This window comes from Saccostrea echinata, unplaced genomic scaffold (assembly GCF_033153115.1).
Source record: "Saccostrea echinata isolate AGI-Se365-2 ecotype Australia unplaced genomic scaffold, CSIRO_AGI_Sech_v1 ptg000009l, whole genome shotgun sequence".
NCBI classification, from domain to species: domain Eukaryota; kingdom Metazoa; phylum Mollusca; class Bivalvia; order Ostreida; family Ostreidae; genus Saccostrea; species Saccostrea echinata.
The window spans coordinates 26,414,140-26,430,947 of record NW_026889758.1 but is presented as its reverse complement, the minus strand read 5'-3'; the positions used below and the strand labels follow the sequence as shown (position 1 = coordinate 26,430,947).

Genomic DNA, 16,808 nt, shown 5'->3' with positions numbered 1-16,808 from the left:
GAGACTGTAGCTCTACTGGTCTGTACATATACATGTAACAAAGAAAAAGTAGCACTTGGATTCAAAACTTTGCAACATGCAGCAATAAATAGAATTATATATCTTCATATAGTCTACTTGTGTGCCAAGTTAAATTGAAATCAAATAAAAACTGAAGGAGGAGTAGCGTTTTAAAAGAAATTCACAGAAATTTCTATTTTTAGTAACCATGGTAACATCATTCATCGAAATAAAAAACTGATGCTCTGAATTATGTATCATAGTGTAGTCTACTTGTTATATTGAAACCAGACCAAAACTGTAGGAGGAATTTCATTTTGAAGGAATTTCACAGGAATTTCTATTTTTAGTAACCATGGCAACATCGTTCATAGAAGTCAAAAACCGATGCACTAAATTATGTATCTTAGTGTAGTCTACTCGTGTGCCAATGTATATTGAAACCAGACCAAAACTGTAGGAGGAGTAGCATTTTAAAGGAATTTCACAGAAATTTCTATTTTTAGTAACCATGGCAACATCGCTCATCCAAATCAAAAACCGATGCACTAGGTTATGTATCTTAGTGTAGTCTACTTGTGTGCCAAGTTATATTGAAATCAGACCAAAACTGTATGAGGAGTAGCGTTTTAAAGGAATTTCACAGAAATTTCTATTTTTAGTAACCATGGCAACACCGCTCATCCAAATCAAAAACCGATGCACTAAATTATGTATCTTAGAGTAGTCTACTTGTGTGCCAAGTTATATTGAAATCAGACCAAAACTGTATGAGGAGTAGCGTTTTAAAGGAATTTCACAGAAATTTCTATTTTTAGTAACCATGGCAACACCGCTCATCCAAATCAAAAACCGATGCACTAGATTATGTATCTTAGTGTAGTCTACTTGTATGCCACGTTATATTGAAATCAGACCAAAACTGTATGAGGAGTAGCGTTTTAAAGGAATTTCACAGAAATTTCTATTTTTAGTAACCATGGCAACACCGCTCATCCAAATCAAAAACCGATGCACTAAATTATGTATCTTAGTGTAGTCTACTTGTGTGCCAAGTTATATTGAAATCAAACCAAAACTGTAGGAGGAGTAGCATTTTGAAAAATTGTTTACAGACAGACAGACAGACGGACGGACGCCGGACACCTTACTATCGCATAAGCTCTTCTGGTCTCTGACCAGTAGAGCTAAAAAAAACCTTGTATAAAGTGCATAAATGCTGTAAACAAACTTTTATTCGCGTGAGAGAAATATTCGCGACTTTCGGGACTTAAATTTACTCGCGAATATTAATCCCCGCGAATCATTTATTTTGCTTTTTATTTGTAGCGAATGTTTCCTCAGTCGCGAAAATTAATCGTCACGGATTGATTTTAAACTGACGAATAAAAGATGACGCGAATAATAGTTGGTATACAGTAATTTCTTATCTCTTAATAATAATCAAATGACTGTAAAAAAAAGAAGGTCAACCATATTGTGCGGAAATAAACAATTTTAACTATAAAAAGACCATGATATATGATATATAAAGATTTGTCATTGAAGTGTATAGTGAGTCTTTGCTCCATGCTTTTTAACCGAAGAATTTATATTCTTACGCACACTTTAAGGGGAAGAAGGACCTTGAGCTGAAAAAATACCTGTCATTCAATTTTTTTTTCATATTTTGTATATTTCTAATTAAGTATGTCCCATATATCTTAAAGCAGTTATATCATCAGGTTTCTTATCTTATTTTAGATCGAGATATTGCTTGACAAATACTATGCCCTACAGGATCTAAGTAGAGTTTTAGTTCTGCATGTTTCCGGGCCCGTTACCCTGTCCATAATAGGATTTTTTAAGCAAAAATAAAAAATTTGTAAGTGTACATATATCTTTTAAAATATTTCATAGTATGAATAGGGTTTAAAATTCGAAAAAGCAAGTTTCTTTTATCACACTGCATCTGGATAGCGAAAATTACGTACTTTTTAAGACAACTTAAACAACAAAAAACGTAAATTACCAAAAATTCTATCATTCAATATTTTTAAATTTACGTTGAAATGCAAGTCCTTCAAATTATTTATTAACTGTAAAAATTTTGAATGGTGAAGCTGACCTCAATATTGCACAGGACATCGTTAAAGAGGACATAAGCATGACAAAAACGTGTCATGTTTACATTTCTCGAGTACGGGAAAAACCAACTATGACGTCACACGTAAGCTAAATAAGATATACCTACATAAGATTTCCGTCATCAGCCATGCAAAAATCATTTTTGTATTCCCCGCTTCTCAGAATATTTAATCATATACTGATTATGACCTGTTTTTACATAATAATACCGCCCCTGTATTCACCGAGTATGATCTCGCTGTACTAACAGATCGTGTATGACGTCACCGACTTGTTGGACGCGCAGTTTAGGGAAACAGAGGAGTGGATCAATCTTTTTCATAATTTGTTAATGTTTACAAGAATTTTAAAACTTTTCATTTTTTTTAGTTTAAGATGATTATTCAAGTTTTAAAAATGTAAAAAAAAAAAATTATACAAGAACTGATGCTTTACACGTTTTGCACTTATATAAACGGGGACTATGACGTAGTTAAACAGTCATGTGACCATGTGTCCTTCATCCCCTTAAGTTTAAAACTTCAAAAACATAATAAGGAAGTGGTTATAAATAAATACATTAACCATATCAAAGCACACTCGCTAATGGAGAAGAATGAAAAGAACAATGGTAATTATGATATTAAATGAAGCACATTTCATATCAAGCAGCATAATCTTTATTAAAAAGTCTCCACAATGATTCCTCAGAGAAAAAAAAATGCATTTACAGGCCTGGGTAATTAAAACATGATATTTGACATGTTTAGCCTTTTTATGATATCAAATTACAGATTTAGACATATGCTGACTGCATAACTTTTGTTTATATGATTTTTCTAAAGAAAAAGTTATTAGTGAACGAGGTAAAAATTTTAGTCGAGTAATGTGGCTAAGGTTTATTTTTCTTACTATCAAATAAAAGAGTCAACCATTGTTTCATATATGTTCATAATAGATACAATGATGAATATGAGAGAGAGAGAATAATTTTGGTGTGGAAAACAATAATTTGCTCCCTTTTCCCCTATGAAAACCTTAGCATTGAAAAGATGTGAAAAAGGTTACAGATTTTCAAACGTAGTTCAAACATCAAGGTCAAAATTAATGGTGCCCAAAGAAAGGCCTTCTCACAAAAAATACACATGTGAAATATGAAAGCCCTAGCACCAACCACGGGTCACGATAGTCTAGTGGTAGGGCGTTCGCTTCCTGATAGGGATGCCGGGGTTCGATTCTCGTTCGCCCCGCCGCGTCAAACCTAAGACGTAAACATTAGTAGTTACTGTTCCTTCGCCAAGCTCCCGACACTAGAAATGAAAGTCACGGGTCTTTCAGATGAGACCTTAAAAACCGAGGTAACGGTAGGCGTTGGCACGATAAAGAACCCTCACTGCTCAATGGCCCTGAGTGCCGAGTAAAGGTCTAAATTTGAAGCCTTTCACCGGTATGTGGTGACTTCTCTATATGAGTGAAAATTTCTCAGATGGGACGTATAACAATATACAATCAATCAATAATGCTAAATTATCGTTTTCCCCGTTAACCCGATCAAGATAAATCAAGCACGGCTAGTTGACCAGTCTACATGGATGCTTATTCCTCCATGAAACCTGATTCCATATCAGATAATTTCAAGGGCTCGTGTTTGCTTGCTGCAGCTCTGCTCTCAATTTGTATTGTTTAAATACTCGACTATTGAGCATGATTATAGTTCGTTTTCTTCACATTTCATCTCATATAAAATGGAAAAAAAAAACTTAATTACATATTCATTTGAAATTAACATTAAATGTCTATTTAAACATAATTTTACAATATTTTATAGAACTTTACCATAAGATTATCAACCATCTTTATTTGAGTCCATGTTTGAATTTTAATCAGGTCAAAATATATTGGGGAATATATTTGGGATCCTTGGTTCTTTTCATGGTTGGGGAGGATGGTCATCTTGGGGTAAGTGTTCATCTACCTGTGGAGTGGGATACCAAACCAGACAAAGACACTGTCACACCCATCATCATCACCACCACCACCATAACACTTGTCCTCCGGGAGGAACTACATATCAAGTATGCTGGACACCATGTAGAGGTCAGGATTTTTTTCATTTTGCCTGCATTATTTAGTTAAAATCGAGTCTACATGTATGCAGCTATAAAGCATAAAACTGCACATATGATTATGAAAGGACCACATTCATATGAAGTAGCATTTATATTTTTATATCATTTTGCCCATTAGGGGAAGATCTTTTGATGATTGGGGGGGGGGGGGCAATATTATTTATTTTCATGTCAGTGAAGGACAGATTATTTTCTTTTTAAACATTTTCGATCAAAATTCTGCCACCACCCCACCCCTACCCCTTTCAAAATTAAATGGTCGTCCCCTTAAAATTGTGTTATGAAGATACGCAGGATTAAATTTAAATTCTTTATAAGGACAATTTTCAATTATATGCAGATATTCTTAATTCGAAGTTTCAAAAACGAGAAAAAACTATATTAAATAATATACTTTAGACCATTGATTGCAACATCTTTCGTTCCTATTCTCTTGTGTATATGTATATTCCTGCATGGTTTATCATAGGAGTTTCTGAATTTGTTTTTTCACTTATTTTTTGTCTACAACGTTTTCTTTAATTAACTCTTCTAGGTGGTTGGAGTCCTTGGAGTAGTAGTCCATGTAGTAAATCTTGTGGGGGAGGTGTGGCTACAAAATACCGTACCTGTACCAATCCGATTCCTTTGTTTGGAGGACAAGGATGCAGAGGAAAATCAGTGCAAATAGTGTCCTGCAACACTCATTCATGTGCAGGTATGGATTTACCTTCTCATTTATAAAGTATAATCCACAGATCTGTCTGCTCTTATAAAGATTATGGATCTTTCCTAGAATCTTTGAAAAGTATCCCTAGAAGAAAGACTTTATTAATGCCATCAAGACAATAAAATTGTTGCAATACATTTTCTGAACGTTATGAACTTCAGATGCTTCCTCATTTTGGCGCAATATCAAGTTTGAATTTAGACTTGAAGAACCCTTAAATATATTTTACAATAGAAAATTTGCTAAAATTTACAACTAATAATGTTTGTTTATATTTTTTTTTTCTTTTTTTTTTGTGCTTGGCAATAAATTCCTTTTCTGTTCTATTGTGTTCCAAATCTGAGACTAAAATTGCTTCCTACTGGTATGAGACTCTGATGCTATAAAACTGGAAACAAACGATGCTTTGGACTCAAGAAATGTCTTGTCCTTAATCCAGAATAATTTGAACAAAATAATGTTTTACAAAAATGAGAAGAGTAAAATTCTTGTGATTTTAATTTCCCCAAGGTTGATTTTTACAATGGGATATATCATAACCCTGAGCAAAGATCATGAAGACAAATTCAAGGTACATGTAACAGATTTAAGAAGTGTAAAATTCTAAAGGTCTCAAAAATCAAAAAATTCTTAGTGACAGAACGTTTTCTTTAAGAATCATCAGGAGGTAATACACAAGAACAAAAGTTAATGTTGACCAAGAGGCTAACTGTCTTGATTTAATGTTCTTGCAAAAATAATTTCTTCCGACTTTGAAGTTTAATGTTCTTTGGAGTAATAACTTTTGTGCTATTGTCTACACAATACAAAGGACAAACAATAATGCTGATATTACTCATGTCAATACTTTCTTGCAATCTAAGGAAATTTGCTTCACATTGTTTACTTTCAAAAATTAAACTTGATTATATGGTTCCATATGTCATTTCAGTTCCGCATTGAGCAATCGATATAACGTTAAATTTGTCTGTGGTCTCATCCGAAAGACCGTTCACGGTAGCTCAGTCGGTAGAGCGCTCGCTCCGTGATCGGGAGGTCGTGAGTTCGAATCTCGGCGCGACTTCCCGAAGTCGATAAAAAAAATGGGTAGCAACTGTTCCTTCGCCATGCGCTCGGCACTTTGAAGTGAAAGTTGCGCGTCCTTCGGATGAGACCTTAAAAACCGAGGTCCCATGTCACGGTAGGCGTGGGCACGTTAAAGATCCCTCACTGCTCAATGGGCCTGAGTGCCTAGTCAAGGTCAAAATTTGAAGCCCTTCACCGGAATATGGTGACGTCTCTATAAGAGTGAAAAATTCTCGAATAGGACGTAAAACAACGTACAATCAATCAATCATCCGAAGGACCGGTCTCCACGTCCCGCAGTGGGATTCGATCAGCTCCTTACTCTGCGACTCTAGAGCAAACGCTCTGACCACTGCGCGATGCGGGCGACCGTTTGCTGTCCTCAGACTGTTTTATTTAAACAAATAATAATATCCTTTGTCAGTTTTTTTCCTTCAAAGTTGAACAACCCCCTTGGCACACAAACGGTCATTTCTTTGGATTTCGAAAAAGAGTAGGCTCACTGGGGGCCACCAGAGAAATAAAATGAAATTGCATTTTTCAAAAAGAAAGTCAAAGCAGATGGCAGAACAAGGAGTGCAAAATGCCTATCACTTTAAATGTGAAAACGTCATATTCAGTTTTTTAAAGTTCTTATCCTTGGTATTATTAAGGTTTGAAATTATGACAAACAAAACATTTCTTTTATAAACATCTGCAGTTAAATCTTGTGTTGAAGTAGAAGATTAAAAATGGCATAAAATCCGGATTGATTCCGGAATAAAGTGAAACAGTACGCTCCCCGCCTGCTATTTATAACAAAGTATTACTACAAACTCAAACGAAAAAATGAGCCAATGACATAAATGTTCTGTACCACATTAACGCATAAAATTTATGATGAAATATTTCAACTCTACAGTCTACAAATGAAATTAACATTTTTAGAAATGCGACACTTATAAGCGTCCCAAATTTGTATCCGTTTTCTGTTGATTAAACGCGTATGTACACAGCACACTGTTAATCAGTAAGACTCCATTTACCAAAACTCCTTGATGTAGAGCTTACCAATTAAACACTCTGATTTGGTTCAACTTTTTTGGATTTTAGACTCCAAATATAGCTTGTTTATAGGAAATGGGGGTACCACCTCTGTGCCTTGTTATTCAGTGCTTTGGACATGAACTGTACGCATAAAATTTTTATGTACAGATTTTCTAAAAATTTGGCTCGTTTTTCTGCTGAAGGAACGTTTTGGGGCAACATTGGTCTATTTTGATGGAATGGAAGGGGTGCTGTCCAATTACCTTCACAATTTCCAACCATTTGCTTAGACATCAAGGACATAAATTGTCTATCCTCTGTCGACAAACCAATTTCATCATCATCCTGGTGCTTTGCGAAGAATTCTCGTCGCCCGCGTCGGGCAGTGGCTAGTCTGCTCTAGAGTCCCGAAGTAAGGAGCTGATCCTTACGTCGCGGGTTCGAATCCACTGGAAACCAGTCCAACGGGTAAGACCGAATAAACCGAGGTCCCGGGTCGCAGTAGGTGTTAGCACGAAAAAGATCTCTCATTGCTCAATGGCCCTATCGCAGGTTCGAATCCCACTGCGGGACGTAGAGACCGGTCCTTCGGATGAGACCGTGCTGGCACGAAAAAGATCCCTCACTGCTCAATGGCCGTAAGTGCCGTGTATAGCAGTCATTCCACAAAAACATGACCAATTAAGAATTTTTCATGTCGCTTACAAATTTACCGTTGCAATATCAGAACTATAAATTTAAAGGTAGATTTCAACTCTAAGACTTAACATATACACATGGTTTTGTAAATATTCACCAATATATATGCAGTTAAAGTTTTGATATGAACATAATGTTATGTTGAAAAACGTATATCATTGCAAATCTTAATGATGAAATTTTCAGCCGTACAATCGTTCCGAATAGATTGCAATGAATGTTGAAAAATGTCTTTTATCCTATATAAAAAGAAATCAAACCACTTCTCGCAAAGAAATGCATAGATCTCCTGTCATGCGAATTCATAAGCATGTAGCTTAAAATCTATTAACTTCCGCAACGATTTGTTTTAAATTTCATGCATAGAATGCAGATTTAAAAAAAAACTGAAACTTATCTGAAAGTGACCACGGAACCTTATATTATCGATTCCAGTTGCGAGTCAGCTATTTTAGACGATTACATTTTCGACATAACAAAATGAATTAGACAAAAACAGTTGGCTCTTTTAAAAATTTAACTTCCGTAACGGTAATTCAGGAAAGTTTTTGAATTTAAAGGTATAAACATTTTTATCATTTTGGGAGCGAAATGCTTCATACTTTTGTTTAATATCCTAAAATAAACTTTGATTTTACCTATTGAACCATATGAGTGAAAAATTCTCGAGAGGGACGTTAAACATCATACAATAATTCAATCAATCAATGGCCCTGAGTGCCGGGTATAGGTATAAATTTGCAGCTCTCCACCGGCAAGTGGTGGCGTCTCCATATGAGGGAAAAAATCTCGAGAGGGGCGTTAATCAAAGAGTTCTCATAAAGCTGCTACAAGGTTTACATTTTCCCTGTTATCTTGTATGATGTTGGTCTTGAAACTGATGACCTTAACTTTAAATCTGGAGAATGAAGTTTGTCGAAACACACATCCCAATAATTACCCAGCCCAAGCCAATTTTCTGTGCAAATGGTCTATTTAGGGCCAACTAACTGTTCTATGTGATTGTAATGTACCTTCAGTAGATCTCCTTCACTTAATAGTTAAATTGAAATATACGGACACACTCCGGTATTTCTGTAGCAATATGTTGCAAGTGGGGATAGTTATAGGCAGCTTCAGATTTGGAATTTCTTTCACATCATGAGGAATCTCTGAGCATTCCATCAATGTCGGTAACTGGTACTTAGTAGATCCCTGAATTTCGATCTTTTTTCTTGAAGCCAGGAAACTACCGGAACATGAGGTTAATCTGTTGTTGACATTTGGTCCTTGTTCACCTAGAGTATCAAGTAAAATGCTTGCTATTGTCTTATTACAATGTTTACCCAGCATATCATAAACTTTTACAGTTTGCTCATTTGTGTCAATGTTATAAATCTTAACCATCAATATCTTGGCACAGGAACGACCACAAAATTCATTTTCTCATATGCTGATACATGTACATTTAGAGTTCATGGTTTGATTCTTTTCGCCATTATTATTCTCGGTTGCGTGCCGTTTTTGATATGGAGTGTTTTTCACATAAGTATCCTTGCCTTCGAAAGGTGATACTTGTCGACTGTCAAAGTTCTCTGTCTCTTACGGTAAGCGGGATGCAGCATTACAATGCAATAGTAAGTACTTCCAAATTTGTTACACTTTATGCATACCTTAACTTTCCGCTTGATATGATTGTTTGATGTACAGCACCGAACACTTATTCTTTAAGTATTCTCTTTTCCCAGTGTCTTTTTTTCAGAAATTACACACACTCATCCAATATTTCTGATAAAGTGTACAGATGTAGTGGATAAAAACTCTGTGATGACCTCTCATTTGTAGGATGAACTTCATTTCTCTTCGAAACAAGTGAGCTATATTACTGTACAGAGTGAAGTTTCATTCCTTACGCGTTGGCTAGGACTGTTCCCTGCTGAACTGATTTCATGTATGAATGAAGCAAAATAAGTAAATGGAGGACGTACATTATTTTTTACTGTTTATATTTCACAGCACTGGTCATTGTTTTGAAGATTCGCAGGTAATTTTACAATAATAGGATTCAATCCACATGAAGTGTCATAAAATGCAAATAGAAAAAAAAACTTTGGATTTGCTTTAACAGACTCTACCTCTGAAAGTATTTCTCACTTTTTCTTACAATTTCTGTTTATTTCTCGGTATTGTTACTGTTAGAATTTTCTGAAGTTTCTTCTTGAGTACCACATCAATAAGCCCGGAAGATCCTCATCTTCCATCTAATCGCCACCATATCTTTTTAAGGCGCCACTAAGACCTGAAAGATTTGACTTCGTGATGTTCAAGGCCCGTTTTGAAGACTGCGGTCCTAACCACCGAAGAACAGAGATCTAGTTTTTCAAGTCATTAGCTTTCATATCAGCCGCAAACTTTTAAAATTGCCTTTCCACACCATGTAGCTTCTAGGGTCATAATCAGTCTTTGCCATTCTTTGAGGTACAAGATCCTTCCTCATCAAAAAAGGAACTGAAATTTGACGCATCCATCCCAGGTTCAAAGTTATTGTAAAACGGCCCAAGTACAGATATCATTCCAGGAACATGATGTAACTGTGGGGGTTGGTTTAGAGTATGGAGGATTCATACCTATTTTGAAATGCGGTTGAGCTACATCTATACTTGACAAAATGTTGAGCATTATCCACTGGGCGAGGAAAATTTTGGGCGTTATCAGCTAGACGAGGGACATGTTGAGCATGATCCACTTCTCGAGGGAAATGATGAATGTTATCCGTAGGAAGAGGGAAAGGTTGCGCATATGAATTCAGTCTGAAAATGTGTGGAACACTAGCAAGTTATAAAAAAATCTTTATTTTTTTCCTCAGTAGTTGTAGAAGGTACGAACAGAACTGGATTTTCCCTCAGTACCTTAACATTTTCAGCTTGTACTAGCACTTGATGTTCAGCGTTCCTCTTGCTTTTCATAAGGTCTATATCTCATAGTATAAGTCAGCTTTATGTCTCTCTATATCTGCAGTCCTCAACCTCTCCAAACTCCAGTCTTGATTTTTGTCGCTTTTACTCTTCCGCTTGTTCCGCCATCTTCAATTTAACTAAGATCTCTGTAGTGACCTTTAATAAATTAAAGATAATTAGGATCACTCTGACCTTAAAGAGCATGAACGAAATTTTTCAGTCACAAGATCAATAATATCTTTCAGTTTCTGAAATGTGCGTTCTTCTCTAATAGACACAGTCTTTATATCATTTTGTTGGATTTCATGGAATCTTATTGGGTTGTTCACGTTCAGGTTCTCATAATTTTTTCTTAGTGTTTGATATTGTATCTCTCAGATTCATGTAATATTAAAGTTTGAATCTTATTTTTACAATTTCATTAGGCTGTTTAAAGTTAATTCTACGTTTAACGTCACCCGCGTGCGTATAATTAGGAGAAATCCGTCTTTGAAAAAAAAAACACAATTCCGAATTTTATATATCCGTTCCGGTTTGGTTCTACATTTAGCGACTCAATTCTCTATCCTGTAGTGAAAGAAAATGTACTTTGTTGCCGCAGTTGGTGTCTTGTAGTTGTATGAAGCAAACTGATGAATTTAACAGTATAGGATCATAAATGTAAGTAAAAGTTAGGTGATTTCATGATTGAGGTTAATGACAGTCTCTTTTGCTTAGTTCTTTAGGCCTAAAAAAAATTGTGTGTTTCGGGTAACCCGACCTAACCTATAAAAATGCGCCGATCCTATTTTTTTTCCGATGTCCGAATTTATCCGATTAAAATTCCTGTTATTTCTATGTTAAATCCGTTTTTAGCAGAATATTTTTTTCTCATTTCTAAGAAACGTCTTAAAACGCTTAGGCTTACAGTGAACATTAACGATATTTAAATCAAACATAAAAGCGTTTTTATAACGGGCCCGACAGCATGGAATGGGAAATCTTTTGGATATTATAATTTTGACATTGATATTTCTGTAATTTAAAATTTTTGTGACATGGCTGAAATTGTATTGGGTGGTTACGTTCCGATTACGTGTTCGACCCGCATGGTTTCGTACTCCGTATGTATAAGCCAACATGTGTATACCAGCACACTCACAGGTGAATATGAACCAAAGTGTGTTTGGTAAACACACTGGTGTACGGTATCTGTCAATAGAGAGCCAAAGGCCTAATAGATATTTGTGCCTATTAGATTGTTTCTGTCATACAAATAGCAGACATATTGAATAAGTACATATAATAAAAATTATTTTCTATCTTTCTTTTCTTAAAGTCTTAGATTTTGATAAGTGTTTATTAGAATATTTTAGATCGCTTTTTTCATAAAAGAAAGCCTGTTTGAATGTTTTGGAAAGAACCCACAAACGCAGGGACAAGCTGCAGTGTCAGGGTTTGACACTAAGGCACGTCCGACCGACGCAGTCTAGTAAATGATTGGTTCGGTCGTGTAAAATGTTCGGGAACTAGACCGATTGGTCATGTTGATAAAATAACTGTTAAAGTCACATTTCAATGTTCAAATAAATAATCTAACAACATTTAAAGAAATTTTCTTCTTTCTCCAAAGTCATCACTGTATGAAGGAGAAAAAAATCATCGCATAACACAATCCCTATTTTTAGCCAAGGCTGTAATTCGCAAGTCACAGTCAAAACTACTGTCGTTCAGTATCAATATGGTCAAAATAGTTACGTATAGTACAGTTTTAAATATATTATTTACGATAATAAATTTATTTAATTAATTAATGTTCTTTAAGGCTTATAATATTCAAATTTCCCAATGAACTCAATTGGCTGGAAACTATCGAACAGTCTGTCAAAAATATTGACACACGCAAAAGACAATGTCTTTCTTAAATATTGTTTTAGAAGTTACCTCATTAAAATTCTCGATTATGAGAATTAAATTTACAAATTTGGTCAGGGCTAGTGATTTTATGGTCAGGCTTAGTAAAAGTTATCGGAAGTAGCCCGATTGGTCTAGATCTAGTACTTATGAAAGTTAATGTCAAACCCTGAGTGTAAACAATAACTAGATAATTAACATTCACATAATTACAGCCTTCTTTGAAGATCAAAAACCTTCCTCACTGGTAAAAATATAATTGCTTCAAAATTACAATAATGAATTGTATAAATAAAGATAATATTGTTCTGAATTCAAACTGCATCCGAAATGTAAATTTAAAATAAAACCATCTAATCAGTTAACGATCAAGAATATATGACCTGTGTAAAAATGAGTTTTCCCTTGCAGAAGAGATATTTAATAAAAGAATTTTAAATTATCCATTATTAAACTGTTATCTTTTTGATTCAGAACGAAACCACTCAGGTCGTAACCATAAGGGTTAAACATGAATTGAAACATAACCACTCGTATTTGCTGAAATGAAGAGAAAATGAAAAATTAAAATGATATGAAACTGTTAAATTTAGTTGTCTGATGTTTTTCAAACATGTTGGAGTTAAAGTCATATATGGCGTATTTTTTTTTTTTTTATAAATTCAGACTAACTAAAATTAAAAAGATCTTTCTATTTGTTTTATTACTTTATATGAAGATATGACTTTACTGTAAGTTACACAATTTAAATCAATCACTTTTCATAGATATTAGAAATTCAAAACAACCGATTTATTTACAGACTCCGCATTTAAATATCAGACACAGTTTAAAGTCAATTTAACTATAGAAACGTGGGGTTGTTCAAGTTCAAAATCGGTGAAAATCTTAATTTCAACGTAAATAACAAATTTCAAGTTCATCTACACTCAAATCCCGTATTTTTATTTTTTAGCTCAGATACGCCATATATAGCTTTAGATAAAATATGCAGAAAAAATACAGAATAATTTACTCATGATTCTCTATATTTCAGTGGTCATACATAAAAAAAAATTCCAACAAAAAATCTCTACCTACCTACCCCAATTTTTTCATCGGTGTTACCCGAAACACACAATTTTGTTTAGGCCTTATCAATCTTCAGATTACAGACTCTCAGTTCGTGATTATTTTGGCTGTTCTATTCACTAGCTATATTTGAAGAGAATTTCAAAGCTTTTGCTTTTGTGTTGCATCATTTAAATTTATTAATTGTTTCATCTTAAAATATTCCTGTAAAAGTTGAAAGAATAGTTAGTTGATTTAATCATAAACGTACGTACGAATAGCTACAGTTTTAAGGAAAAACAATACTAGTCATTGACATTTGAGCAGGGAGAAGTTTACAGAAGGTGGGACCTTTCAAGTGGAAGAGGGGAAGTGAATTCTTGAATTCCAAAAAGTGAAGAATCCTGTCATGTTTGTGGAAATCGAGTTAAAATAATCTAACAGCTATAATTGTACATAAAACAAAAATTGTATTTAAACTTTCAAAATCAATGCTAACACTATGAGAAAAAAAATACATCATAGTTCAATTTCAAGATATTTCAATAAAGAATATATTAAATATTGTCATCATAATTTAAAATGTAGATATTGATCAACTATTTCCACGAGAAGAAGGGTACCATGTATGTGGTGATATAAATCAAATGGACATACTACAAGGCCTAGTTACAAGCAACACTTCTGCACATTCAGTCTACACTGCTTGCTCACAAAAGGATTCAAACCAATATACGTACTAAAGAAAAACTCTTTGTTTGGGAAATTAGACTTAGATCTCAAATCAAATACTTTTATTGCCCAGTAGTGTTTTTATGTACTGAATAGGTTGATTTGAATAAATTCACAGTTGTTTTGTTTGTTTGTTTTTTTCCTCCCTCCCTCGTAGGTTTTGAATTTTAGAGGTGACGTTAAACGTAGAATTAACTCAAAACAGCCTTAGGTATTGTTGCACAATATTGAATCTTAGGTATTGTTGCACAATATTTAATTTTGATACTATGGACGTCTTCGATCTACAGTCTTGTGAATATTCAATCTTTCTGTTAGTCTTGATTCGCTTTCCATCATCAATAGTCTCCTGGAATGAAGTCTCCAGGGAGGATTGCATATTATCACTTACCTTACTGTTAGCGTCGGTCACACGTCTGTGTTTCACCCAATCCTATCTCATCCGAAGGACCGGTCTCCACATCCCAAATTGGGATTCGATCCCGCGACGTTAAGGATCAACTCCTTACTTCGCGACTTTAGAGCAGACGCTCTAACCATTGCGCCACGCGGGCGACTATTAAACACTAAAATGCACCTAACATGTACTTGTTTTACTGGAATTTCATTAAATAATTCAAAACATGAAAATATCAAAGATTAAGTCTTTAATGTACTAAAACTCAGGTTTTGAGACACCCCCGAGAACCCACATCAGGGCACTACCCTCGACCCGCTTGGGACTCGGGTGGCCCCCAGAATCCTCGCCTCATTAAAATTTGAGCCTAGTTACGGTCTTGACCAAACTAGTAAAATATATGCAATTAAGTGATTATGCTTCATAAATATGAATATTTTATAAGGCTATCACTTCATGAAAACAACCTCGAGTGCATATGCCCAGTAAGTTAATTTCACATTTATAGAATAAAGTTGTGCTTCACTAAACTGAGAAATCATATGTATATCAAATTATCGGTAATAAATTATAAAAACTTCTGCAGTAAATTATCGTACTATGGAAGTTGATATAACAATGTACATGTAGTTTGGATTTTACAGAAATTAATTCAGGAATAAAGTGAAATAGCGCAGTTATATCATGTACATTTATCTGATTCAGTTATTTGCACCTTTACATTAGACAATCGCTAGAATTGAGAAATAATGAAACCACTATGTAATATATTTTTATAATAAGTCGTTGACGCCATTTTTAAAATCTGGAACTTGTTATTGAACAGTGTATTATGGGCATGCATTTTCTGGCAAAATTGTTCAAATTTATGAATTCATAATCATCTGTGTTGCCATGCATTCTATTATCAGTTCCTGTATTATAGTAAATGGTGCTTGGTCTAGCTGGCAAAGTCCTTCTCACTGTACTGTTTCCTGTGGAGGAGGTGTAAGAATACGAACCAGAACATGTAACAATCCCAAACCATCTAACGGAGGACACACGTGTCAGGGAGTTTCGGTTCATACAGAAACCTGCAACACACAACCTTGTTCAGGTAACATTTATTTTCTGCAAGAATGCTTTTTTTCTATTTTGTTTTCGAAAGGATGATAATAAGAAATGACAAGTTGCTGTCCTTCAAAAAGGACTGCAATATGTAGACCACATTGATAGGTGTGCGTGTTTTTAGTAGAAATTCTAAAAGAAATTTTGGGTTGTAATGAAAACATGTATTATAAAAAGATTTCTCTTGCTATTTAATTATAATTTAATAGTATTATTAATAGAACTGTAATAATTAATCACAGAAGCATGACCTGGATATTAATACTTGAACAGGGCATCTTTTGTTTATTGTATATAGGTTACACCTTTAATTAGGGTCATCCATTTACATTGTATCTCAGTTATATCCAGACTCAATGTGAACAGTTTGGCTCGCCCCACGTGAACGATTTTGCCCCACATGTGAATGGTTTTGTTCGAGCTCACATTATGTTTGTTTGTTGTTTAAACATCCTTCTCGAGAGTTTTTCACTCATATGGAGACGCCGCCACTTGAAGGTGGAGGGCTGCAAATTTTGACCTATACTCGGCACTCAGGGCCATTGAGCAGTGAGGGATCTTTTTCGTGGCAGCACCTACTGCGTCACGGGACCTCGGTTTATACAGTCTCATCCGAAGGACTGGTCTTCACGTCCCGCAGTGGATTCGAACACCGCGACTCTTGAACAGACGCTCTTGCGCCACGCAGGCGACTCATTATGAAATATTGTCCAGTTTTGGGAAGTGTTGTTCTCTTTGAAAGGAAAGACATCTCTGTTGAAGATTGCATGAAATAAATGGAGATAACGAACAGTATTCAAGCTCAAAAGTCCATTATCCTTACATATGATGCCAAGCCTGCCAGGGAGGGGATCCTTACATATGATGCCAAGCCTGCCAGGGAGGGGACACATTCCCAATAACTTTGCCAGTATATACATGTACTTTACTATAGAAAATTAGAGTAATTTACAGGTGTG

General features: G+C 34.9%; 1 long non-coding RNA gene across 1 annotated transcript; it reads left to right on the top strand.

Annotated features, from left to right (window-relative positions):
• Positions 1-4,000: 4,000 nt before the first annotated feature.
• LOC133183521 (uncharacterized) lies at positions 4,001-15,774 on the top strand. Its single transcript, XR_009720660.1, has 3 exons — positions 4,001-4,203; positions 4,771-4,932; positions 15,668-15,774. It is a non-coding gene; the product is annotated as an uncharacterized LOC133183521 (long non-coding RNA).
• The last annotated feature ends 1,034 nt before the right edge of the window (positions 15,775-16,808 follow it).